At 35.6% G+C, this 26,671-nt stretch overlaps 1 protein-coding gene and 1 pseudogene across 5 annotated transcripts in view; both read right to left on the reverse strand.

Annotated features, from left to right (window-relative positions):
- Positions 1-26,671, reverse strand: part of CCSER1 (coiled-coil serine rich protein 1) — a 1,368,919-nt gene that overhangs the window by 745,507 nt on the left and 596,741 nt on the right. The gene's annotated exons all lie outside the window — the stretch shown is intronic.
- On the reverse strand, positions 351-26,025 carry LOC112919639 (insulin-degrading enzyme-like; annotated as a pseudogene).

Here is a 26,671-nt window from a genome sequence, read left to right on the forward strand (position 1 = left end):
TTTAAACACACTTAATTTAGCTAGTATAGTAATTCTGATGAGTAGATATTAATTTCTATGTTGAAGAGATAAGAAAACTGAAACTCAGAGAGGCTTAAATACATCTTTCAATGTCACACACTTAAGCAGTGGACAAAAATAAGTAATGGAGTTTTCATTTGAACTTATACATTCTGATATCAAAGCAACTGTCCTGGTTCCAAATTATCCAAGATGAATAATAGAAATAATGTCAAATAATCAGGAGAAAACTCAATAAGGGAGAGGGTAGGAAGTGCTGGAAGTGAGGTCTTACAGTCCAACAGATTATGTGTAGATGCAATTTTTAAGTTGTCTGTTTTGCCAGAGATTTACTGATTAATTAATCCATTCATACATTTTCCAATGTATGAGCATATATTTGCCTCTTTGATAATCTCAAACGTACTTTCATCAATCTCAAAGGTAGCCAGCCACCTTCTCAATAATCTTCTTTAGCAAAATCAGTTGCTTGTCATTGTAACCTTTCACTGAGAGATACATCCTGTAGATGGTATCTTAGAGGTCATAGCTCAAGCCTGCTGGCTCTGCTGCATATACATATACATTGCAGCGTCTTTGAGGAGCTCAAGGTACAAACAGGCTACATTATGGTACAAGGGTTCCACATAAGCAAATGGGCTGAAAAATTCAAAGTGGAGACAAACTTCTTGCAAGAAAAACTTTTCACCTTGTTTGAACCAGTGTTTGCTCATAGCTGTATCCTTATTTTTTTTTAAAGATTTATTTATTTATTTATGATAGACATAGAGAGAGAGGCAGAGACACAGGAGGAGGGAGAAGCAGGCTCCATGCCGGGAACCCGACGTGGGAATCGATCCCAGGACTCCAGGGTCGCGCCCTGGGCCAAAGGCAGGCGCTAAACCACTGAGCCACCCAGGGATCCCCCTGTATCCTTATTAAAAGAAGAATATGGTGCTGCTTCTTTTCCTAATAATAAAAATCTCAAAATTTGTAGGAATAAATTCATTCTTCATTGGAAGTTTTAATTTCCCATTCAGGTCAGCATTTTGCCTTTTCATCTGATACATCTTCTTGCTTGCACTGGGTTGTACACAAAACTGTGATCTGTGTGATCAGTTTTCCCGTGGAAACTATTGCAACCCACACATTTTCTGGTCTGAGTTGATCCAAAACCATCTCTATTAAGTCAGGTCTAAATTCTTCCAGTAAATATTCAGCTGTGAGCACTACTTCTAGGTGATAATAATGCAATATTCTTGCACTCTTAGAAGTATAGCTCATGGCCTGTCTTTATCTCTAAACTTAAATGCACAGCATTTAAATCCTTGCATTCTTGGAAAACTCATTCTTAAGGTCCGTCCGCACGTAACTGCTGAATGTACTGAAATATGTGCAAAATTATATCTTCAATATGTAATAATCCTTCCCCTCAGTCAAGTCCGCACTAATGATAAAAAAAAAAAAAAAAAAACAAAAAAACAAAAACACCTCAGGCCCTTTCCTTCTGCCCACTAACAAAAGTATTTACCCAGACATTTAAGTTCTGATAACAGACTTCCAAGACCTTCATGCCCATTGAGATGACTAAGATAATGATCAGAATTTGATTTGTATTATTTCTGAAGGTCAGATATGGGGAATGCCACTCACAGATTCCTAGTATCCTTGATGGGTGTTATTTTGTAAAGTTGTTTAAGATGTTCTTGAAAAGGGTGTTCAGGAAATTCTGGCAATGGGACATTTTTGTTCTCAACTTCAAAAAATAACTTGCTACCAGATTAATCAAGTCTTTTAAAGATTCACACAAATAGCCATTAAGCTGGATGAATAATAAGTAGAGTAGAATTTAAGTAGCTTTTCCCTTATATCAAGGCCTTCTTGGTTTAATCCTCTATAAAATATATTTGTTATGTGTCCCAAATTTGCTGAAAGGGAATATGGGATTCCCTATAGCTTTTCCAACTGAAAGAGTCTTCAGGCTTTGTTTATAACATTCTTCTCAAGTTCTGAATCAACTGCATTAACCCTCTATCAATGCAACGCTCATCATCAAACAAGGGGCACAGGAAAAACTGTGCAAACTAGATTACTAGTTTATTATAAAAGGCTACAACTCAGGAACAGCCAGATGGAAAGGTACATGGGAAGAGGCATAGAGGTCTTTCTCTCCAAACCTCTATGTTTTCACCAACCTGGCAGTTTTTGACCTTTCTGAAATTTCTTAATATCCAAGTACTTTAGTTTCCTCACATGAAAAATGAGAAAATATTGCTGTTTAATTTATATAGTTGTTGTAAACATTTAAATGAGTGATGAAGACTAATATGTGTTAATACATGTAAATCATTTAGAAGGACAGCCTGACTTCTAAGCACTCAATAAATATTAGTATTAAGCATTTCATAAATGTTGGATGCTATGATGAGTCATATTTCCTACTAACATTCAAGTATATTACCAAAGTTTATTCCAGGTAGAGCTAGCTCTTAGAGATATGACTAATTAGATCTACTAACCAGAGCAAGTCTTCTTCAAAAGGGCCTTTTTGTTCAAAAGAAAGTCTACTAGAACTATGAAATTTTTCTCAAAATTCTTAATTTCCTATTATCTTTGAGATAACTTTCAAGAAATTCACTTCTCTTAATAAGACATGCTACATTTTTTCTGTTCAGTAGAATAACCCTTGGGTCTTAGAAACTACAAGGAGATCCATCAGTTCTGTCAAGAATATGAGTGCTAGAAAAAGACTAAGGACAGATAGCCAAAAACCTATTTCCTTCATTTCAGGAGAACTGAACTGAAATTTAAAAGGGAAATTGTTCTACTTCATACAATATTTAAATTGTTATATTAAAAATTACTTGAGAAGCACCTAGGTGGCTTAGTCAGTTGAGTGACTCATTCTTGGTTTTGATTTTGGTCCTGAAATCAGTGTGGTGAAATCCAGCCCCAGGATCTCTGTGCCCAGTGTGGAGTCAGCTTGGGGTTCTCTTCCTCTCCCTCCCCCTCTGTCCATCATCTCCTTGCTTGCAGGCTTGTGCCCACATGCTCTCTCTCTCTCTCTCTCTCTCTCTCAAATAAATAAATAAAATCTTTAAAAAATTATTTGAAACACATTTTTCACACATTTGGAATACACTTCTCTAGACTAATCCCCATACCTTACATATGAATATACTGAATTAGATGCTGTGTAAATTACTTTCTTAAGACCAAACAGCCAGATAATGGAGGAATCTGTATCAAAAGCCCTGTTCCTGATTTTTGCTCAAGCATAGAACCAAATCATCGTCACATACAGTGGCAACTGGTTACCACAATTGTAGCTGATCCCAGATTGGGAGACATTTTATTCAGGGATAGTTTCACTACATCTATACTTACAAAGGCCAAACATTAAGACATTTCTTTTATAAAAGAAAATACTCTGCACAGAATACCCAACCTCATTTTCTCTAAAAAACTATGAAATATTAGCTAATAATTCATAAGTGAACAATTTTAAATATGTTAATTCCATAAATTAAAATGTGCCTCTTTTCAGTTAACCCATTACTAACATTCTGTATCAATTTTAAGACGTACATATTTAAAATTAACTTTGTAAGTAAGAAATTCACATGCGTGTCATAGTAGTGATGAGCTTCAAAGGGAACTGCTACATTTTTAAAACACCAAAATATAATGAAAAGAGAATAAACCCCACCCTCCTGAAAAATATGTTTTCTTACTAATCACCTTGGTAGTTCTGAAACTGTTTCTCCATATGCTATGTTAAACAACCTATCTCTTTGATGGTAAAGTTATCTCCAGAACGATAGGTCTACATTATCAAACTATTGTAACTGAATGGAATAATAATTCTTATGTTGTTTCATTGGGCACCTCACAAATTTGAAGAAGAGTTAACAAAAAATTATTATTATGTCTTGACATTTTGAGCAGATACACTAGTTCTCTCTGGAGAGGAAACAGACTGTGTTTTTATCACTTGATCTCAAGCACTCAATCATTTTCATATGATCTCTAGAAAAATTATATGGAGTAGGTTCATTCAATTTTAGTCTTCAAGGTGCTGAAGAGTTACTATTATACAATGCATCATTTTTCTTTTGTTAATTATAGGAGAACTCAAATAGAAAAGGATCTTGCCAATAAGTAATCTGGGCAGAGTTTAGAAGCTATACATTTCATTGAGAGAATTGATCAGCAGTTTATAATTTTTTTAACGTAAGTTCACAAAGTCTTCTTAGATTCTGTAAAAGTTGTACATTTTAAGGCTGAGAATTTTACTCTTACATACAGGCCCCATCAATGGACTTTTTGGAATAAGAGTGGTTGAGATTAATGAGCTTATTATAATTCATTAGAAAGTGGTATGTGGATGACTGCCTACTTTAATTAGTTTTATTACTGTAGGAAATTGTTTCATATGCCAGGCTCATCACCAAGCACGCCTGGAAAACATTAGAGCAGTAATCAGACTTGATATGAGGTACCTTTCATTAGGCAGTATGGCTAATGGCACTTATAATGAACAAGGAGGGTATTAAAAAGACGGACATGACAGCATCTAGCAAAAAGGAATTTATCAGATCAACTATTTTTGTGAAGCAAAATGCAAAGTATAGGACTTCAAAATACCGTTGTGGCATACAGAGTGCAAGATGCATAATTATGGCAAAAGATTTAAGTATCTTAGGCTCATTAATAAATCTCAATACAAATTTTCTATGATTCATATATTATAGAAAATGTTAGTAATCAGATCTTCTAACAAAGTAACCCTTCATATAATATTTCTTAACCATCACCACCTCAAGGAATAATATATCTCTGATTTTGATTAAGTAAAAAACATTGAATCACAATCTGAAAAATGAAAATCCAAATATAAAACATATTTCAGAATAGAGGTAAATGAAAAATTATAAACATATTCCATAGAAACTGGGTTATTTTATAAGTTCAGACTTCTAAAAATATTCCTTTTAAAAATGTTCTTAATAAATTTTTACCTACATTCATAATAAACATTAAAAACATTTCATATTTAAGATTTTGTCCTTATATAAATATTAGAAGTTACATCCCAAGAAACCAACTAGAAAATAAAGGAAATACTATGCACCACTATAAGATATCATTCCTAAGACACTCATGCCATTCATAACTTACCAAATTTTATTTTACCATATCTTGTTAAGTAGTGTTTAGGAAACACAATTCTCATTTCACTTATTAGGAAATGAAGATTATTATATTTTTACATATATTGAGATCATGTTGAAGTTTCTTTTTTTCTAAATAGCCTTATTGAGGTTATCATTTATATAAACTATATTTTATCACTGTAAAGTGTATAATTCAGTGACTTTTTAAATATTTCCAGTGTGGCTGCCTCCTAAGATTTCCTTTTTTTTTTTTCATTTGTTTTTATTGAAGTTCGATTTGCCAACATATAGTATAACACTCAATGCTCATCCCATCAAGTGCCCTCCTCAGTGCGCATCACCTGGTTATCCCACCCCCTGCCCACCTCCCCTTCTACAACCCTTTGTTCATTTCCCAGAGTTAGAAATCTCTCATGGTTTGTCTCTCTCTAATATTTCCCACTCAGTTCCCCTTCTTTCCCTTATAATCCTTTTCACTATTTCGTATATTCCCCATATGAGTGAAACTATATGATGATTGTCCTTCTTCGATTGACTTATTTTGCTCAGCATAGTACCCTCCAGTTCCATCCACATTGAAGCAAATGGTAGGTATTCATCCTTTCTGATGGCTAATATTCCATTATATATCTCACATCTCTAATACTCCATTAATATATTTCACATCTTCTTTATCCGTTCATCTGTTGAAGGACATTGTGGTTCCTTCCACAGTTTTGCTATTGTGAACATTGCTGCTATGAACTTTGGGGGTGCAGGTGTCCTGGCATTTCACTACATCTGTATCTTTGGGGTAAACACCTAGTAGTGTAATTCTAAGGTCATAGGGTAGCTCTATTTTTAACTTTTTGAGGAATATTCACACAGTTCTCCAGAGTGGCTGCACCAGTCGGCATTCCCACCAACATTGCAAGAGGGTTCCCCTTTCTCCAAATCCTCCCCAATATTTGTTGTTTCCTGTCTTGTTAATTTTCCCCATTCTCACTGGTGTGAGGTGGTATCTCATTGTGGTTTTGATTTGTATTTCCCTGATGTCAAGTGATGCGGAACATTTTCTCATGTGCTTGATGGTCATGTGTATGTCTTCTTTGATGAAATTTCTATTCATGTCTTCTGCCCATTTCACAACTGGATTTTTTGTTTCTTGAGTGTTGAGTTTAATAAGTTCTTTATACATGTTGGATACTAGTCCTTTATCTGATATGTCAATTGCAAATACCTTGTCCCATTCTGCAGGTTGTCTTTTAGTTTTGTTAACTGTTTCTTTTTCTGTGCAGAAGCTTTTTATCCTGATGAAGTCCCAATAGTTCATTTTTGCTTTTGTTTCCCTTGCCTCCATAGGTGTATCTTGTAAGAAGTTACTGTGGCCAAGTTCAAAAAGGGTGTTGCCTGTGTTCTCCTAGAGAATTTTGATGGATTCTTGTCTCGCAGTTAGATCATTCATCCATTTTGAGTTTATCTTTGTGTATGGTGTAAGAGAGTGGTCCAGTTTCAGTCTTCTGCACCTGGCTGTCCAATTTTCCCAGCACCATTTATTGAAGAGACCGTCCTTTTTCCAGTGGATAGTCTTTCCTGCTTTGTCGAATATTATTAGTTGACCATAGAGTTGAGGGCCCATTTCTGGGTTGTCTATTTTGTTCCATTGACCTATGTGTTTGTTTTTGTGTCAGTACAATACTGTCTTGAAGATCACAGCTTTCTAATACAGCTTGAAATCTGGCATTGTGATGCCCCCGGCTCTGGTTTTCTTTTTCAATATTCTTCAAGCTATTCAGGGTCTTTTCTGATTCTATACAAATCTTAAGATTATTTGTTCCAACTCTGTGAAGAAAGTCCATGGTATTTTTTTTAAGATTTTATTTATTTATTCATGAGAGACACACAGAGAAAGAGAGAGGCAGAGACACAGGCAGAGGGAGAAGCAGGCTCAATGCAGGGAGCCCGACGTGGAACTCAATCCTGGGTCTTGATCCCAGGTCTCCAGGATCAGGCCCTGGGCCAAAGGTGGCGCTAAACTGCTGAGCGCCCGGGGCTGCCCTGAAAGCCCATGGTATTTTGATAGGGATTGCACTAAACGTGTAAATTGCCCTGAGTAGCATAGACATTTCCACAATTTTTATTCTTCCAATCCATGAGCATGGAATGTTTTTCCATCTCTTTATGTCTTCCTCAATTTTTCAGAAGTGTTCTATACTTTTTAGGATATAGATCCTTTACCTCTTTGGTTAGGCTTATTCCTAGGTATCTTATGGTTTGGGGTGCAATTGTAAATGGGATTCATTCCTTAATTTCTCTTTCTTTAGTCTCAATGTTAGCGTATAGAAATTCACTGATTTCTGTACATTGATTTTGTATCCTGCCACATTGCTGAATTACTCTATGAGTTCTAGCAATCTTGGAGTGGAGTCTTTTGGGTTTTCTATGTAGAGTATCATGTCATCTGCAAAGAGGGAGAGTTTGACTTCTTCTTTGCCAATTCAAATGCCTTTTATTTCTTTTTGTTGTCTGATTGCTGAGGCTAGGACTTCTAGTACTATGTGGAATAGGAGTGGTGAGACTGGACATCCCTGTCGTGTTCCTTATCTGAGGGGAAAGGTTCTCAGTTTTTCCCCATTGAGAATGATAATTGCTGTAGGCTTTTCGTAGATGGCTTTTAAGATATTGAGAAATGTTTCCACTATCCCTACACTCTGAAGAGTTTTAATCAGGAATTGATGTTGTATTTTGTCAAATGCATTCTCTGCATCTATTGAGAGGATCATATGGTTGGTTCTTGTTTTTTCTCTTGTTGATGTGATCTATGATGTTGACTGTTTTATGAGTGTTGAATCACTCTTTCATCCCGGGGATAAATCCCATTTGGTCATAGTGAATAATCCTCTTAATGTACTGTTGGATCCTATTGGCTAGTACCTTGGTGAGAATTTTTGCATCCATGTTCATCAGGGAGATTGGTCTATAATAATTCTTTTTGATGGAGTCCTTGGTTTTGGAATTAAAGTAATGCTGGTCTCATAAAACGCATTTGGAGGTATTCTGTCCCTTTCTACCCTTTGAAACACCTTTAGTAGAATAGGTTTTGTTTCTTCTTTTAACATTTGATAAAATTCCCCTGGGGAGCCATCTGGCCCTGGACTTCTGTGTCTTGGGAGGTTTTTGATGACTGCTTCAATTTCCTCCCTGGTTATTGGCCTATTCGGGTTTTCTATTTCTTCCTGTTCCAGTTTTGGTAATTTGTGGTTTCCCAGAAATGCATCCTTTTTTTCTCAGCTGCCTAATTTGTTGGCATATAGCTGCTCACAATACATTTTTAAAACCGTTTGTATTTCCTTGGTATTGGTTGTGATCTCTCCTCTTTTATTTGTGATTTCATTACTTTAGTCTTTTCTTTTTTCTTTATGATAAGGCTGGCTAATGGTTTATCAATCTTACTAATTCTTTCAAAGAATCAATTCTTGTTTTTTTTTTTTTTTTTAATCTGTTCATCTTTTAGTAGGATGCTCTTTAACCTCCATGTGTTTGTGTTTCTTCCAAATTTCTTCTTGTGATTGAGTCCTAGTTTTAAAGCATTGTGGTCTAAAAATATGCAGGGGACAATCCCAATTTTGCTATCGGCTGAGACCCAATTTGTGATCCAGTATGTGGTCTATTCTGGAGAAAGTTCCATGTGCACTTGAGAAGAATGTGTATTCAGTTACGTTCGGATGGAAAGTTCTGTATATCTCTGTAAAATCTATTTGGTCCAGTGTATCATTTAAGGCCCTTGTTTCTTTGGTGATGCTCTGCTTAGAATATCTGTCATTTGCTGAAAGTGCCGTGTTGAGATATCCTACTATTAGTGTATTATTATCTAAGTATGTCTTTATTTTGGTTATTAATTGATTGATATACTTGGCAGCTCCCACATTAGGGGTATAAATATTTATGATTGTTAAGTATTCTTGTGAGATAGACCCCTTAACTATGATATAGTGTCCCTCTTTATCTCTTACTACAGTCTTTGGTATAAACTTTAATTTATCCGATATAAGGATTGCTACCTCTGCTTTCTTTTGAGGACCATTTGAATGGTAAATGGTTCTCCAATCCTTCACTTTCAGGTTGGACGTGTCTTTAGGTCTAAAATGAGTCTCTGGTAGACAATATATAAATAGGTCTTGCTTTTTTATCCAATCTGATACCCTGCATCTTTTGATCATATCACTTAGCCCATTCACATTCAGAGTAACTATTGAAAGATATGAATTTACTGTCATCGTATTACCTATTCAGTCCCTGCTTTTGTGGATTGTTTCTTTGGGCTCCCTCTTTCTTTTACAGGGTCCCCCTTAATATTTCTTGCAGATCTGGTTTGGTAGTCACATATTCTTTCAGTTTCTGCCTATCCTGAAAGCTCTTTATTTCTCCTTCTATTCTGAATGACAGCCTTGCTGGATAAAGTATTCTTTGCCTCAAGTCCTTCTCATTTAATACCATGAGTATATCATGCCAGTCCTTTCAGGCCTGCCAGGTCTCTGGGAGAGGTCTGCTGTGAATCTGATATTTCTCCCCATATGAGTTAAGAATCTCTTGTGTTGTGCTGCTCTAAGAATTTTCTCTTTATCTTTGAAATTTGCAACTTTCACTATTAAGCGTTGAGATGTTGAATGGTTTTTATTGATTTTGGGGGGTTCCTCTCTACCTCCTAGATCTGAATTCCTGTGTCCTTCCCCAGATTTGGGAAGTTCTCAGTTATGATTTGTTCAAATATACTTTGTGGTTCTCTCTCTGTATCAGCCTTTCCTGGAACCCCAATTATACATAGATTCTTTCTTGCCAAGATATCATTTATTTCCCTTAGCTTTTCCTCATGGGCTCTTAATTGTTTTTCTCTTTTTTCCTCAGCTTCCTTCCTTACCATATCAATTTGTATTCTATGTCACTCACTCTTCCACCTCATTAACCCCAGCAGTTAGGCCATCCAGTTTGTATTGCATCTCATTTAATCTATTTTTAATTTAGGCCTGATTAGATCTCAATTCTGCAGTAACAAAGTCTCTAGAATCCTTTACGCTTTTTTCCAGAGCCACCAGTAGCTTTATAATTGTACTTTTGAGTTGAATTTCTGACATTGCATTGAAATCCTAATTCTGTAACTCTGTGGCAGAGACTACTGTTTCTGTTTCTTTCTTTTGTGGTGAATTCTTCCCTCTAGTCATTTTGTCCAGTGCAGAATGGCTGTATGAGCGGGCTGAGTCAAAAATTTCAACCATGACCTAGGTAAAATACACCCTAGATGATTCTGAAGAGGTCAGAGATCAGAATATAAAACAAAAAGAAGAACAGAACAAAATAAAAGGAACTCTAAAGAGAAAAACAAATTTTAAAACAAAGTAGTAAAAATAAAAAGCCAAAAACTGTAAAAAATGAAGAGAAAATAAAAAGAAGAAAAGAAAGAAAAGTAAAGAGGAAAAGTAAAAGAAAAAAAAAAGGGTGGGTGATGGTGTTGGTGAGGAAGTGGTAGTGGAGAGAGAATTTAGTCTACCTGAGGGGTCCTGGAGAGTGATCCTCTTGGTTCTAAGTGTATTAAGTTCTGTATGTTAGAAGATGCTCAGTCCCAAATTTATATAAACCAGCAATACTTGTAGTAAGCCCCAAGATTGACCAACAAAACACAAATGAGATAAAAGAGGGAGCAGAATGGGAAAAAAGAGAGAGTATAATCTCACAGAATCAACCAACATGGTATTCCACTTGGTTCTGGGTATGTGTTGGTTTTAGAGGGTAGTAACTTCCACCACTGTAAAACAAAACGAGGCACAAAAAACAAAAAACAAAAACCGTAATCTCATATATCTACCAAAATTTAATTGAGGGGAATCCAGAGGTGAAAAAAATATATCTAAGACATGTAATTGAAAAATATGAAATTCGACAAAGAAAAAACTTAAAAATGAAGAGCTGGTAAAATATTGTAGTTAAGGTGGGGAAAGAGAAAAAATATTGGAAATTTTTAGCCTGACAGAAAAACAAGTTATAATGGGAAAAGGAAAAAAAAGGACCCTCTAATTCTATATACTATTTTCACTCTGTCCTGGAGCTTTGCAGCCCTGCTTGGTCAAGAACTTGCTCTTCCCCTGTCCTTCCAGCTGGTCTTCTGGGGGAGGGACCTGCTGTGCTGATTCTCAGGTGTGTGCATCTGGGGAGATGCCCCCCCCCACCCCTCGGCAGGTGCCGGGCTCAGTGGGAGCTGTTTACCCCGTGAGGTCCCTGTTCCCTGGCGGCCTGCCCCTCCCAGGCACAGGGTGACACCAGGAGGAACAACACTGGCAGCGGCCAGGTCTCCAGCCCTGGAGTCAGCTCCCCCAGTAACCACCCGCAGCTCCCAGTCCGCACTGACCTAGGTGCTCCCGGGTCAGGGGGCACTGACCTGCACAGCTTGGGGGCGCCCAGCGACAGAAGTGTCCTCACTGTCCTGTACCCTCCCCGCCTCCACCTGTCCCGGGGGAGCTCAGGATCCCGGCTGTGTCCCTGGGCGCCCTGGGGTCCGGGGCCTGCGCTCCTGGAATTGTGCTCCCGCCCGCAGCTCCCGAAGGCAGCAGGGTGCAGCCCCCTCTGCCCGGAGCCCCCGCCTGACCCCTGGCGTCTCCCCGAGCCCCCACCCCGGGCGCTCCAGCCCTTTACCGAGCTCGGCCGCGGGGTGTGGGGCGCTCTCCCTGGGCGCACCTGCTCTGTTAGTGACCCCGGGAGACCGGAGGCCCCACCGCCCTCCTGCGATCCTGCCCGAGGTCCCCGCTGAGCCTTTGGGTCGGGGAAGAATCCGGTGCAGATTTTTAAAGCTCCCGCTTCTCCGGGGCTGGGCTCTCCTGTCCAGAGGCTCTTCCCCTCCCCCGGCCTTAGCCCGGCTCCTCGCGGGGCCCCTCCCCCCTTGTTTCTTTTTATTTTATTTCTTTCTTCCTACCTATCTTCCTAGAAGCGAAAACCCGTCTCTCTGTAGCTTCCGGCTGTTCTCTCTTTAAATCTCAGGTCGAATTCGTAGGTTCAGGATGGTTTGAAAGTTATCCCAGGTTAGCTGGTGGGGCCAGGTGAGGCGAGGACCCTACTCCTCCACCAACTTGCCCCGCCTCCCATGTTGAATTTTCTAACTACCCAATCTAACCTTTACTTTTACGAGTACATTCTTTCAATATTTAGAATTATTCCTCCAAATATGTGAGCTTTTTACTCAAGACATCCTAATTTCTGTTGTGCTATTACAGAAAAGATGTTATTATAATTTCAGGCAGGGAATTGCAATTTCTGGCCTCTCTTTTAACATATTTTGTTTTTCTGGAAATATTCTAATTTCATTATAGTTCAATGAGCTATCAATTAGCAACAAATGCAGAAAATATCAGAATCTGCTTTTCCATTCAATATAGATAGTATCTATGTCAGATAAAGTCTAACTTTAAAAGCCTTGTGAATAGGTGGAAAGGTATTTAACTGTATCCTACTGTTCTTGAGTAGTCTTGTTAAAACAACAACCAACAAACCTAACCATCATCACTAACAATAACAGAAACAACATGCACCTCAGTTCTAAATCTCTGCAAATAGTTTTAGTGTCTAAAAAAAGCTCGTTGCCTATGGTTTACCAGTAGTTTTCAAAATTACAGTGTAAATATCCTGATTTCTTATTCCATAACATTGATTCAGCATACAAGTATGCCATCTATTGCTTAAAGTCAAAAAGCATAATAAAATTAAACACATATGTTGCAAATTAAGATCACTAGTATTAGAAATGATAGCTATTCTGTATTCATTTTAAACAGATTACTGTTTTTGGATTATATTCCATTTTGTTTGCAATACATATTACTGATGAGAAAGTATAGTGGATATAAAAACTATGATGGAGAAAGAACATTTTTCCTTCTGGGTCATAAAAGGAAATGATCTTCACAAGAAAAGACACTTAATAGATAAAATCATTTTTTAACACAATAAGAAAAATCTACTTTTTTTTTAAGAGGAAATCAATTTTAATGGACAAGTCTCCGTAATTCTGCCAGGATGTTCTTAAGATTAGAGAATGATTTGAGGCTTCATTTTACCTGCTATACCACAACTCAAATGTTTGAAAACTACAATAACTTAAGCGTAAGCATAGAAACATTTTTAAGTAAAAAGGCAATCTGGTGATTGATTGATCTGCCACTAATATTAAATATATATATATATATTCCTTCTCAATTTTATATATATGTTTATATATATTCCTTCTCTCTCTCTCTCTCTCTCTCTCTCTCTCTATATATATATATATATATATATATATATATTTCCTTCTCAACTTTTCTATTGTGAAATATTTTCATTTTGTTCCAGTAGTGAGTGTAAGTTATACCTGACATTTTCTGTAAGAAATTTTGCTTATTAACATACATAAAAGTCATCAATAAATAGTAAACATACATCTGGTAAGTCACCCATTGTCCATTAAAAATTGATCTTAATTTTAATAATGAATAGTAATTGGGATGCCTGGGTGGCTCAGTGGTTTAGCACCTGCCTTCAGCTCAGGGTGCGATCCCGCAGTCCCGGGATCAAGTCCCATATCAGGTTCCCTGCTTCTCCCTCTGCCTGTGTCTCTGCCTCTTTCTCTTTCTGTGTCTCTCATGAATAAATAAATAAAATCTAAAAAAAAAAAGAATGGTAATGAATATGAGGTTTGCTATATGTTTACTCTCACACTTTTCTCTCACATTTTTATGAAATCATCTCAAACTCTAAAAAAAAAATATATTGATTTAAAACAAAACTCTAATAATAATCCTCATTGTCTCCCTAAAATAAGATCTTCAGCTGCAAGATCTTGAAAAATAATGCTATGAAAATCTCTAAGAAATAATGGAATGTATCTATAATTTAGTATTTTATTTATCTGTTATACCTTTTGAATATCTTTTTTTAATTACAAAAATGTCAGTATTTTTGCTTTAAGACAAAATGTTCTGAGTGAAAAGTTAATGTAGAACTACCTTTTAAGTAGAAGTATATAATTTCTTTTCTTAGTCTGATTGCACCTGGGATTTAGATAAAGATCAAAATTTGGGGGTCCATATAGGGAAAATTTATACTGATTATATTTTTTAGCTCCTGCCAGCTGCCAATGACAGTGACACCTAAGAATCACTCCATGACAGTATTTTAAGTTACAACACTGTAGAAATAAGAAACCAGAGGATTCATCACACAAAGCTGTGTATAAAAAGAAAAACAAGTAGCATCTGCTGAGGTTCCAAGTGAAACTCAAACTCTACGCCAATATAAGATCTGTAAAATTGACACAAAATTGAAAACCTTCAAATTTACTAAACTACCACTTCCATTGTGGCTCAACACAGAAGATTTGGACTTTCTACATTCAAAATAGTACCTAACTTTTATGAAAATGCCAACTTTGTTCTATTTCTTTGTTTCCTTCTTAGATTTTATTTTTTTAATATGACTGACACAATATTTCATCAGTTTCAGGTGTAAAACATAGTGATTCCACAAGTTTATACATTATGCTGTGCTCATCACTAGTGTAGCTACCATCTGTCATCTATAATATCAGTGTCATTTACTACAGTACTTACGCCTTTTATTCCACTGACTTGTTCACTCCATAATTGGATAGCTGTGTGTCCCATGACCATTTACCCACATTGCCTGTCTCCCCACGTCCCTTCCCTCTGGAGACCATTAGTTTGTTTTCTGTATTTATAGGTCTGATTGTTTATTTGTCTGTTTTTTTAATTCCACATATGAGTGAAATCATATAGTATTTATCTTTCTCAGTCTGTCTTATGTCATTAGCATAATACACTCTAGGTCCATCCATGTTGTCACAAATGGCAAGGTCTTATGACTGTATAAGACCTTGACTGCATAACATTCCATTATATAAATATAATATGTTATATATATATGATATATATGTATATGTATACGATATAGGATACTTAGGTTGCTTTCATATCTTGGCCATTGTAGATGATGCTACAATAAACATAGGGGTACATCTATCGTTTCAAATTGGTGTTTTGGTTTCTTTGGATAAATAATAGCAGACAAAGGATGATATTAAATAATGATAAAGGGATCAAACCAACAAGATTGATATAATAATCACAACTGCATGAAACTAGAAGAAAATTACAAGAAAAAAAAACTGGAAAAAGCACAAATATGCGAAGGCTAAACAACACGATGCTAAACGATCAATAAGTGAACAAAGCAATCAAAGAAGAAATTAAAGCAAACAAACAAACATGGAGACAAATTAAAATGAAAACACAACTGTCTAAAATCTTTGGGACACAAAGAAAGCAGTGCTAAGAGGGAAATATATAGTGATATAGACCTACCTCAAGAAACAAGAAAAAGCTCAAATAAACAATCTAACCTTAAACCTAAAGGAACTAGAAAAAGAAGAACAAACAAAGCCCAAGGTGAGTAGAAGGAAGGAAATAATAAAGATCAGAGCTGAAATAAATGACATAGAGACTAAAAATCAATACCAAAAAATCAATGATACTGAGAGCTGGTTCTTTGAAAAGATAAACAAAATTGATAAATCCTTAGCCAGATTCAACAGGAAAAAAAGAGAGAGAGAAATAGAGAGAGAGAGAAGGGAAAAGTACTGAAATAAAATCAGAAATGCAAGAGAAGTAACAACTGATACTACAGAAATATAAAGATTTATAATAGAATACTACAAAAAATTATATGCCAACAAATTAGACAACACAGAACTAGAAGGAATACATAAGTTCCTAAAAACATACATTCTTCCAAAACTGAATTAAAAAGAAATAGAAAATCTAAACAAACCTATAACTAGTAATGAAATGAACCGGTCCTCAAAAAACTATGAAAAAACAAAGGTCCAAAACCAGATAGATTCACAGGTGAATTCTACCAAACATTTAAAGAAGAGTTAATACTTATTCTCTATTTCTTTGTGTCTTATTGCCTGACATTTTCTAAAGACAATCATTTTATTTGGTAAAAGGTTTTAACACTATCTCTCTAGTTAGAGGAAAAGAAAGAATAGGATGAACAAATAATGCATTTTTCTGTCAAATCAATCATAAATTTGTATGATGGTATAAATGAGCTAATAATAAAAAAATAAATGAGCTAATAAAAATATTATCATTTAAGAACACCCATTTCAGCATAAAAATTTGTTCACTCAATGTTATTTAAAGGAAAATAAGTGATTATCAAATTAGTAAGAAAAAAACAATTATGTATAACAAATAATTTTTAAAAATTTAAACATTTGGGGATCCCTGGGTGGCGCAGCGGTTTGGCGCCTGCCTTTGGCCCAGGGCGCGATCCTAGAGACCCGGGATCGAATCCCACATCAGGCTCCCGGTGCATGGAGCCTGCTTCTCCCTCCGCCTGTGTCTCTGCCTCTCTCTCTCTCTCTGTGACTATCATAAATAAATAAAAAATTTAAAAAAAAAAAAAAATTTAAACATTTGGATTAAAAATTTAATAAAACAAGCTAACAGCCTTAGAATAACATATTTTATAAACAAATATCATTAGAAATGAAGAATAGTTTATATCTTAATTATAATGAAGAGATCTTCTCTTAAAGATAAGAATTTTTTTTTTAAAGATTTATTTATTTATTTATGATAGACATAGAGAGAGAGAGAGAGGCAGAGACACAGGAGGAGGGAGAAGCAGGCTCCATGCTGGGAGCCCGACGTGGGACTCGATCCCGGGACTCCAGGATCGCACCCTGGGCCAAAGGCAGGCGCTAAACTGCTGAGCCACCCAGGGATCCCAGATAAGAATGTTATGGTCCAAATGGTTGTACTCCCTTCAAATTCATATATAGAAGCACTAACCACAGATGTGTTCGTATTTGGAGGTGGAGCCATTTGGAGGTAATTAGTGTTAGATGAGGTCATGAGAGTGAGGCCCTCATAATGACATTAATGTCCTTCTAAGAAGAAGCAGAAGGACGCCTGGGTGGTTCAGGTCATGACCTCAGGTTCCTGGAATGAAGCCCTGCATCCTGCTCTCTGCTCAGTGAGAAGCCTGCTTCTCCCTCTCCCTTGCCTCTCCCCCTGCTTGTGCCCTCTCTAAAGAAGTAAATAAAATCTTAAAAAAAAAAAAAAAACAGAGAAATCAATATACACACACTCCACAAACATATGCTGTGTGTGCACACCCAAGTGTTCTTTCACGTGTGTGCTCTCTCTCTCCTTTTCTCCCTCCCTTTTACCTTCCCTTCTTCCCTATCTGCCCTGTGATATCCCTTCCCAATGAGAAGGAGACTGTCTGCAAACCAGGAAAAGACCCTCACAAGGAACCAAATTTGCTGGTAACTTGCTTGTGGACTTCTAGCCTCCAAAACTGTGAGAAATAAATATCTGTTATTTAAGCCACATAGTCTGTGGTATTTAGTTAAGTCAGCTAGAGCTAAGATAAAAAACAACAGGGATGAATTAGGATAATTTATGTAAATATTGGCAGCATATAACTACTTTAAAATTATAGCTATATAAAAGGTTGAATAACCAATAATGCATTAAAAATTTCATAACTATGTTTCTGATAGCAGCTGTAGTACCACACACACAAAAATAATTTCTTTGTTTTAGGATAATCATAAAGTTCTGAATAGATTTTTAAAAAAGCAGACTCTTGACTCTAGCTTTTTATTTCTTTTGAAACAAATGAAAAACATCAAAACTGCTATCTCCCTGACTTAATAGATTTCGTTTGCATTATTCAGATTACTTAATTCAGACTTTTAGTAAACTATTGAGCAAAACATTTCATTCGACTATGTCAAAAACTCAAATTTCTTTGTCATTGCATGTGGTTATGCCTTTTGAGTGTGTACATGTATAAAAAAGAAATAACCTGTGAGCGAGGAGTGAAACAGTTGAGTATGAGAGAAGAGAGGGCACCAGTGAACTCTCTCTTGGAAGAGAGGAGCATTAGAGGAGAGAATGAGAGAAAGAAAAGGGAAGAAGTGGCTGCTACAGTGGATGGTAATCACCAAGCTCACTAAAGGGTACCACATAAGTAATAGTTAATGTAAGGACTATAACTTGAAGGGACGCTGGGTGGCTCAGTGGTTGAGCGTCTGCCCTGGGCTCAGGGCATGATCCTGGGGTCCTGGGATTGAGTCCCACATCCGGTTTCCCCCAGGAAGCCTGCTTCTCCCTTTGCCTATGTCTCTGCCTCCCTCTGTGTCTCTCATGAATAAATATATAAAAACTTATAAAAAAAAGGAATATCACTTGCGCATTGAAGTTTTCCCCTAATGTCTGATGGTAATAAGATACTGAAGATACTGCTTGGTAAAGCATTCTTTGAATATATATTATTGTGGAAATACTGATCTAAATGTCCCATGATCCAGTCTAAAAATGGTAATTCTCATATGCCCTGATTTTTCTTCTTTTAATCGCAGTTTTTAACTTTTCACTCCCGTATTTGGTAGCAAACATTTATTGAACGCTGTATATTAACTGTTTGTAGCTATGTAACAAATTAAATGGAAAAAATGTCTGTCATCTTAGGAATCTGGTTATTGCTCAGTTGAGTGCTATGGATTAGGTCTCTTGAGGTTGTAATCAGGATGTAACACAGAACCGAAGTCTTCTCCAGTACAGACTGACTGAAGATAAAAGACCCTTTACCAAGCTCACTCATGTGGGTGCCCTCATAGATGTGCCTCGGGGCATGGAAGTGCCCCCTGAGCAAGTGGTCCAAGAGAAAGTGAAATAGTGTCTTAGAAAGGTAACCTGTGTATCAATGATCTAATTTATCATATAGCTTTCTAAAAAGCATATTTTTACAGCAATCTAATTAATGATATCCACAAAGACATTTGCAAACCAGCACCCTTTTGAGCTCAGTAAGTTAGGACAATCATTGGTTTAGTTCAGCATCAGCAAATTGGAAATCAACTGATCCCTAGGGAGAAATGAGGTCATAGACAATTTTCAAAGCAGAAGAACTGACCATTTAAACCTATGGCATTACGTAGGCCACCAAAGAAATGGCAAATTTAAAATTCACATACAATCATATATGATGCCTTCCATTAAAAAAAAAAGAAGAAGAAAAGAATCAAAAAGATTTGTTCTACATTTGCATTTTGTTCTTTCTGGAATTGTGCATGGTTTGGTTCCACTAGGGCTAAATTATTTTCAGATTAGTTTACCATACTGTACCTTAAAAAATATATATATATATGATACATCTTTATAAATATATAAATAGGAACATGGAAAAGCAGAGAAATGAATCTGTTGCAGCATATCTTCCTCTAAATGTCCTCCTGTGAAATCAGCCCAGAAAGCTCTATAGAGCAAATATAGTAATGTTAAGATAATGACTATCATATGCACTTTTAACAATTTGCATGATGCCCAGAACAGGTTAGGTAGCTGGACACCATTCTCTAGTCAGATAAACAGCATCAACTTGTTCAGTAGTATAATCACATTCGATAGGTAATTTTTCTTAAGTTGAACTGAGTGCTAAGGCAGTGAAAAATTGCTTTGGCTCTCCTAAACTACACAGGTTGGATCATATCTCATATGAGCTCCAGTGCACAAAACTTAAGGGTATTTAGACCTTATAAATGTTTTATGTCTTTACACTGTCCCTACTTGTGTATCAGTGGAGAGAAACTAAATATGAGTTACTGTCAGAATTTGTGAACACAGAGAAGAAAATCAGAAAAAAAAAATCAACTCCATGAAAATATATGTGTGTATAAAATTGTTTTAATAGTAGGTGACATTTATCACATAATTATAAGGTCATTTTGATTATGATTTGCTTCATCATCTTTGTATACAACTTATTACATATAGGTAATGGATTCAAATAAATAGATTAATTTTTGCTTGAGCATTCTGATATTTTACCGCTCTTTACTTAGCTGTACCTGGTATTACTTAATGCCCATGATCCTAAAAATCTGAGTTGTAAATAAAAAATTTGCATAAAGATAAAAATTTGCATAAGGAACATTTTACATGAACTAAGAAAACTAAACAAAACTTTTAGCAAGTTATTTTCATATATGGGTATCCATCTGCATTAGACTCATCTGTTATATTCAAATATGGCTTGAATGTTTAATTGAATTTGATGGATTTCATCTTTGGATTTTTGTTATATGAGTCCCAAATTTTCCAAAAATTGTTATTCTAACAGTTCCATCTAGATTAGTTTATTAAAATTTAATATATGTGTTCCCTTTTCTTCCAATGCCTTCAACAGTCCTGCTATCCCCTTGGCTTCAGCCACCACCTCCCATAGAAAGTCATACAGCCAACAGTTCTGAATTACTTTTTTTGTCCTCAGAGAAATCATATTCACCTCCATATTTCAACCCTCTTTCTACTCAGAATGGTCCTTCCCTATTCCATCACAGTCTGACTTATTCTTAAGAATCCAGCTCAAATATTACCCTCTTGCGAAATCTGGAATCTCCTGGTCTAAATAAGATGCCCCAATTTTGTACTTATTTAAAAATATATTGTAATCCTTACAAAATCTAGCCTGAAATTGTCATTTGGTTTTGTTTTTTCCTCCACTATTCCTCACTAGACTGCAATTTCTTAGAGAAAAGAAATCATGGCTTAATTGAATTTGCAACCCTGATCATAGCGGGATGACTGGCAAAAAGTAAATATTAGAAAGAAAGCAAACAAACAAAAACAATTTATAAACAGGAAAAATCGAAAGAGGGGATGACTCTCCTTCAATCTCTGTATCTCAGATCCTAGAAGAGTACAGAGCAATCCCAAACAAGTCTTCAGATATGTTTCTTAATTGCCAAAGTGCTGGAGTGTTCCTTGGGTACAATATCTGTATATCAGGTGTTCATAGGTCAAGTAAGGTTTAAAGGAAAGTAATATTAGAATGCCCTTTAGGGAAACAAGTAAGAAATTTATCTCTCTCTCTGTTGAAAATTTGCATATGTATGCATTGCTAATAGGTGTATTAGGATTTTATGTAGTAATTAGAATCCTTTAAGGAGACCAAAGGCTATTTAAGAAGCCATTTTTGTTAAAAACAGGTTTCCCAAAGGGCTTGTACAGGTTGTTAAATACTAAGCCAATTTAGGTTTGATATGGCAACACCTCCGAGAACATAGAAGAGAGTTAATTAAGTGAGTTAGTGACCTGTTTGCTAAGAATTATGTTCCTGATAGGAAGAAAACTCCAACAGAGGCATTTTACAGAGACTGTTGCAGTCACATTAAGTTACCATATTTTTTTCTCTACTTTTCATTTGGGAAAAGAAAAGGTTCATAGGTCACCAAAGGGGAATGAGAACAGTGAGATACTTTAGAGAATAAAGAAAAATTATTTTATATTTACAAAATGATTGGTTGGTTTATTAGGTAATAAGGAATATATATACTGGTTAACAGTACAATGTCTTTATTAAAGTATTTGGAAGTGACACAGTCTAGCAGAAAATAGACTAAGAACTGACACTAATATGAAAGTTAGAAGTGAACTTTTTAGGAAATAACAGGTTAGGGATTTTCAACTAATTCTTTAGTTGGGAAAAAATTTCACACATGGTATAAATTAAATTACATTTTATTTAAGATCCTTCTTTTAAATTACTTAATATTTTAAGTTATACAGTTAATCTCAGAATTAATATTTTAAATTTTATGCTTTCATTTTAATAAACACTTCAATTCTTACAGACAAAATATTGTGGTCTACTATTCTGCTTTGCCCTCTGTTTAAATAAGGCTTGCCATTATGCCCCATGTAGCCCTTACTGTAGGTACTACCATCATTAAGTGACAAACTGATGTTTCTATAGGCATAAGGCACCTAAGAAAAATTAATTAGTATTTTCAGTGTGTTCCATAAATGCAGCTTTATTAGTGATGATGATATTTACATTCAAAGACGAATACTGGTTCTTCTCCATTAGCAGATGAATAGCTTTCTGGATTATAATTCTACTTATATTCTATTAATCAAAGTAAATCCAAAGTAAAAACAAAGATATATACTTTGTTTAGAGATATTATGTCTTGAAATATTTCTCATTTGACTATTAAATAAATGTGTATTAAGTTCAAGTCTGCCCTCATTGATTATTACAATCTATCTGTAATGTAAGACTTCACACAAATCCTAAAAGTATGGTGGGTGCTCTGAAAAAGAATCAGGTGGTAGAAGCAGCATATTATAGGAACACGTTATCTGGTGAGCTATGGTAACTTAGTACAATATTGAAATGCCTGTTTTCACCTCATATACTTTTCCTCTTACTCTCATTTTAAGCAAGGAACTGGATTTTTAAAAAAAATATTTTATTTATTTATTCATGAGAGATACAGAGAGAGAGGCAGAGATGCAGGCAGAGGGAGAAGCAGGCTCCATGCAAGGAGCCTGACATGGGACTTGATCCCAGGTCTCCAGGATCACATCCTGGGCTGAAGGCAGTGCTAAACCACTGGGCCACTGGGGCTGCCCCAGGAACTAGACTTAATTTAAAGAAGAGGGAAATAGAGGCTCTTTATAAAATCCTATGTGAAATAGAGGCTCTTTATAAAATCCTAAATATCCTGAAAGGATAATGCTGAGGATACTAGAGAGTAACAGGAAAGTGAGAAAAAACTTGAGGGATAGAAAGGAAGTGAGGGGAGAGTCTGACAATAGATAGAGGAGAGTCATATTGGTCTCATGAACAGGGGAGACTTAATTCTTGTTTCTGGCACCACTTCTGAAGGTGGCAAAGACTCAGTGAAGAAGGGCTATCTTGTTCAGTCTTAACCTAAGGGGCTATGTTCTCTAGGCAAAAAAGTTTTTAATCTTTCCCAAGGTGCTGTTGCTTTATCCCTGACTACTCATCAGACTGACATAACTTCAGGTACCCAATAGTTGGAACTAAGCCCCAAGGAAAATAACAATGCGACCCAGGGAATTCATTGCCAGAGAAAGGAATTAGAAAAGAAACAACCATAACTTGGAGCTTTTTGTCAAAATAAAACTGCTGGAGAAGTAGATGACAATTTGAGTAACAGTAATAAAATTGAAGGAGGCTGAGGCTGAGGCTCAGCTACAGTCTTTCTAGAACTAAATAAACATATTGTAATGGAAAAGTTTGTGTAAGGCAATGGAAAAAGAAGATTTTTTTTTCCTCTGCAACCTGATTTAGTGACTAAAGTATCAAGTAAAGGAAATAAAGTATGGAAAGAAAAAAAAATAAAGAAATGAAAGTCACCAGAAAAAAAAAAAAAGATAAGAGACTTGGAAAATAAATCAAGGAGATATAACTAGTAAATGGCAGAATTTCCAGACTGAAGAAAAGAAGAGATAGAAGTGATCATGTAATCACTTAAAAAAATAAGATGAAGAAAAAACTCTGAGCTGAAGAACGACTTCTATCTGCAGATAGGAAGAGCTTGCTGAGTTCTAGGCAGGGTGCATGTCTAAGGGATGCATATCTAAGGATTCACATGTTTGATGGAATTATGTATTAAGAGGTTTGCAACATTAATCACCAAATGGGTCAATAAATGTGGTTATCTCAGAATGGAGATATCTTAGATTATTTGACTACTCTTACTATATGCTATTTATTATTCTATTGTTTTTTTATTTGTTTTACAAAAAAATATTTCTTATGGCTGCTGTAACAAATTAGCCATAAACTTGATGGACTATTTTTTATTTTCTCATAATTGTATTTGTAATTACACTTAAGATCCACTCAGATAAACTGGGATAATTTCCTCATCTCAAGATCATTAATTACATCACATCTGCAGAGAGTTCTTTTTCAAATAAGATAACATTTACAAGCTGTAATCAGGATCATGATACACCTTTGGGGAGACATTTTTCATTTACTACAATATGTATTTTTATAGTATAAAAATAATAAGGTTACTTTTAGTATGAAATAACAGGATTTGGGTTTTTACATAGGCATTATTATCAGAGTCATTAAAATTGTTTACAGAGGTGAGAGATATATTCAAATTCTTATTTTTAAATTATACCTACCACTACACTGTAGTGAACTGTTTTTGTTGGAAGTAGGTGTACAAGACTGGTACTAGGTGGACAGGGAGAAGTAGGTGTACAAGACTGGTACTAGGTGGACAGGTAGGAGGCTACAACAGTCTTGGATGAACAAAGAAAAGAAAATTATTCAGATGAGGGAAAAGCCACAATTAAATTTCTCAAGTAATTAAAGATTATCCCTTAAAACACTAAACATATGTAGGTAGTTTTTGAAATTACTCTCTTTATATTTGTATATCCCCCATCTGAAAGAAAGCAGGGACTAGACTCAAGTTCCTTCACTCTAACAGTCAAATCCAGCGCTCTTGGAAAACCGCAACTCCATGCCTCTTGAGCAGCAAATCGTGTAGGAAACAAGATGCTTACTGACTACAAAGACTGTGGAAGACTGGATCAAACCAGTCTGTGCCAAGGTGGACCCCAGTGCTGACCTTTCATTGACTGTTTCCATCATTTTAATATTAAAATCATACCTAAAGGTGGCAATTAAACATGTTAATTAAACATGTGACATGAGGAAGCATGACCTTTAAGTGCACAGGTGCCAATAAATCCCACCTCTCCATGCTTAGACATCAGCCTTTTTTCCCCTGAAGCCTCTTTGAAGCACACTCTGACCTCTCCTTGGTAGAGTCAGCCTGAGGATTCTTCCTTTTTTTTTTTTTTTTTTTTTTAGGATTCTTCCTTTGTCTGGTCTCTCTGATGCTTGAGCATCTGTCCCTATAAAAGCTTTGCCTGGGATTCCCCTTTGGCCTCTAGTCAAATTTCTACTGCTTAGAGAGTCCAAAGGCCCAGGTCAGGAACACAGTCTTCTAGAAAATTATTTGACTATCACTTGACCATTCTTTTAAATTAAATTTTATTTCTTTGAATTGCCTTTATATGTTTATTGCAGAAAATTGAAATTTTTATTATTTCTCTTCATAAAGAACATACAGTGTTCTTTATTCATATTTTTATCATGCAACAGAGATTTTACATTTTTTCTATAGAGGTCTTGTGCATTCTTTGCCAGGTTAATTCTTTTTTCCTTCTTTTTTAAATTGAAGTATAGGTGACATACAATATGATATTAGTTTCAGATGTACAACATAGTGATTCAAGGATTATATACACTACTCACACATTCATTACTCATCATATTTCGGTAAGTGTAGTTGCCACCTGTCATACAAAATTATTACAATATTATTGACTAGAAAAAAAGCAAACAAATAAAAATGGTATTATTGGCTATATTCCCTATGTTGTAATTTTTATCCCTATGGACTTATTTTATAACTGGAAGTTTGTACTATTTATGTATGTATGTATGTATGTATTTATTTATTTATTCATAAACAATTTTATTTATTTATTTATTTATTTATTTATTTATTTATTATTTATTTATTTATGAGAGATACAGAGAGAGGCAGAGGGAGCAGCAGGCTCCCTTAGAGGAGCCCGATGTGGAACTCGATCCCAGGATCCTGAGATCATGACCTGAGCCAAAGGTAGATGCTCAACCATTGAGTCACCCAGGCATCCCAGAAGTTTGTATTTTTTAATACCCTTCATCTGTTTCACCACTCTCCCTTTTCTCTGTCAACTGCTAGTTTGTTCTCTGTAATTACGAATGTATTTCTGTTGGTTTGTTCATTTGTTCTGTTTTAGATTCCACAGATAAGTGAAATCATATGGTACTTGTCCATTTCTTGATTATTCTCAGTCATGTTGGTCAGCCTTCTTTTGAAATGACTGATGCTTTTGCGTCTTCTTTTGGTGTGAGCCATCTCTTCTCACTTTGATTGTTTATAAGAGTTTAAATTTCACTTCCTCACTAATCTGATATTCTTACCAAGACCTAGAAGGAAAACTCAGTGAGCCCACCATTCTAATTCTGCTATTTAATAATGCCCAAAGTCAGGCACTGCTTTTAAGGAAGCTCTGCATTAGATTCCTTTCCAATTCGGTTCTAATATGGGATAATGTTTATAGACATTGAGTCATAAAAATACCCTTCTTCAGATGCAACAGACAAAATCAGTGCATTATTGTCATTATTGTTGTAAATTACCTTTCTTGAAGATACTGACATTTAGGATAGTGCAACTGTTAGTTGGAAATTATACATACTCGTCTGATAACTAGGAGGCCAGAAGACTGAAAGTAGTAGGTCATAATTATATGTATTCATCGGTTGATACTATTTCTAGTCATAAAATTTGACTTTAGATGGCTAAGACTGTATATTCTTCATCTGTTTATGTAATTACTTGTTAAAAAAAATACACATCAGGCACCTATTAAATTCCAAGCAGTGTGATCAGATAAAGATACAAAGATGAAAAAGATAAAATTGCTGGTATCATTGACTGTACAGTATTATTTTATAAACAATGATATATAAAATAAAGAATTAAAATATAATTATATAAT

This window comes from Vulpes vulpes, chromosome 4 (genome assembly GCF_048418805.1).
Source record: "Vulpes vulpes isolate BD-2025 chromosome 4, VulVul3, whole genome shotgun sequence".
NCBI classification, from domain to species: Eukaryota; Metazoa; Chordata; class Mammalia; order Carnivora; family Canidae; genus Vulpes; species Vulpes vulpes.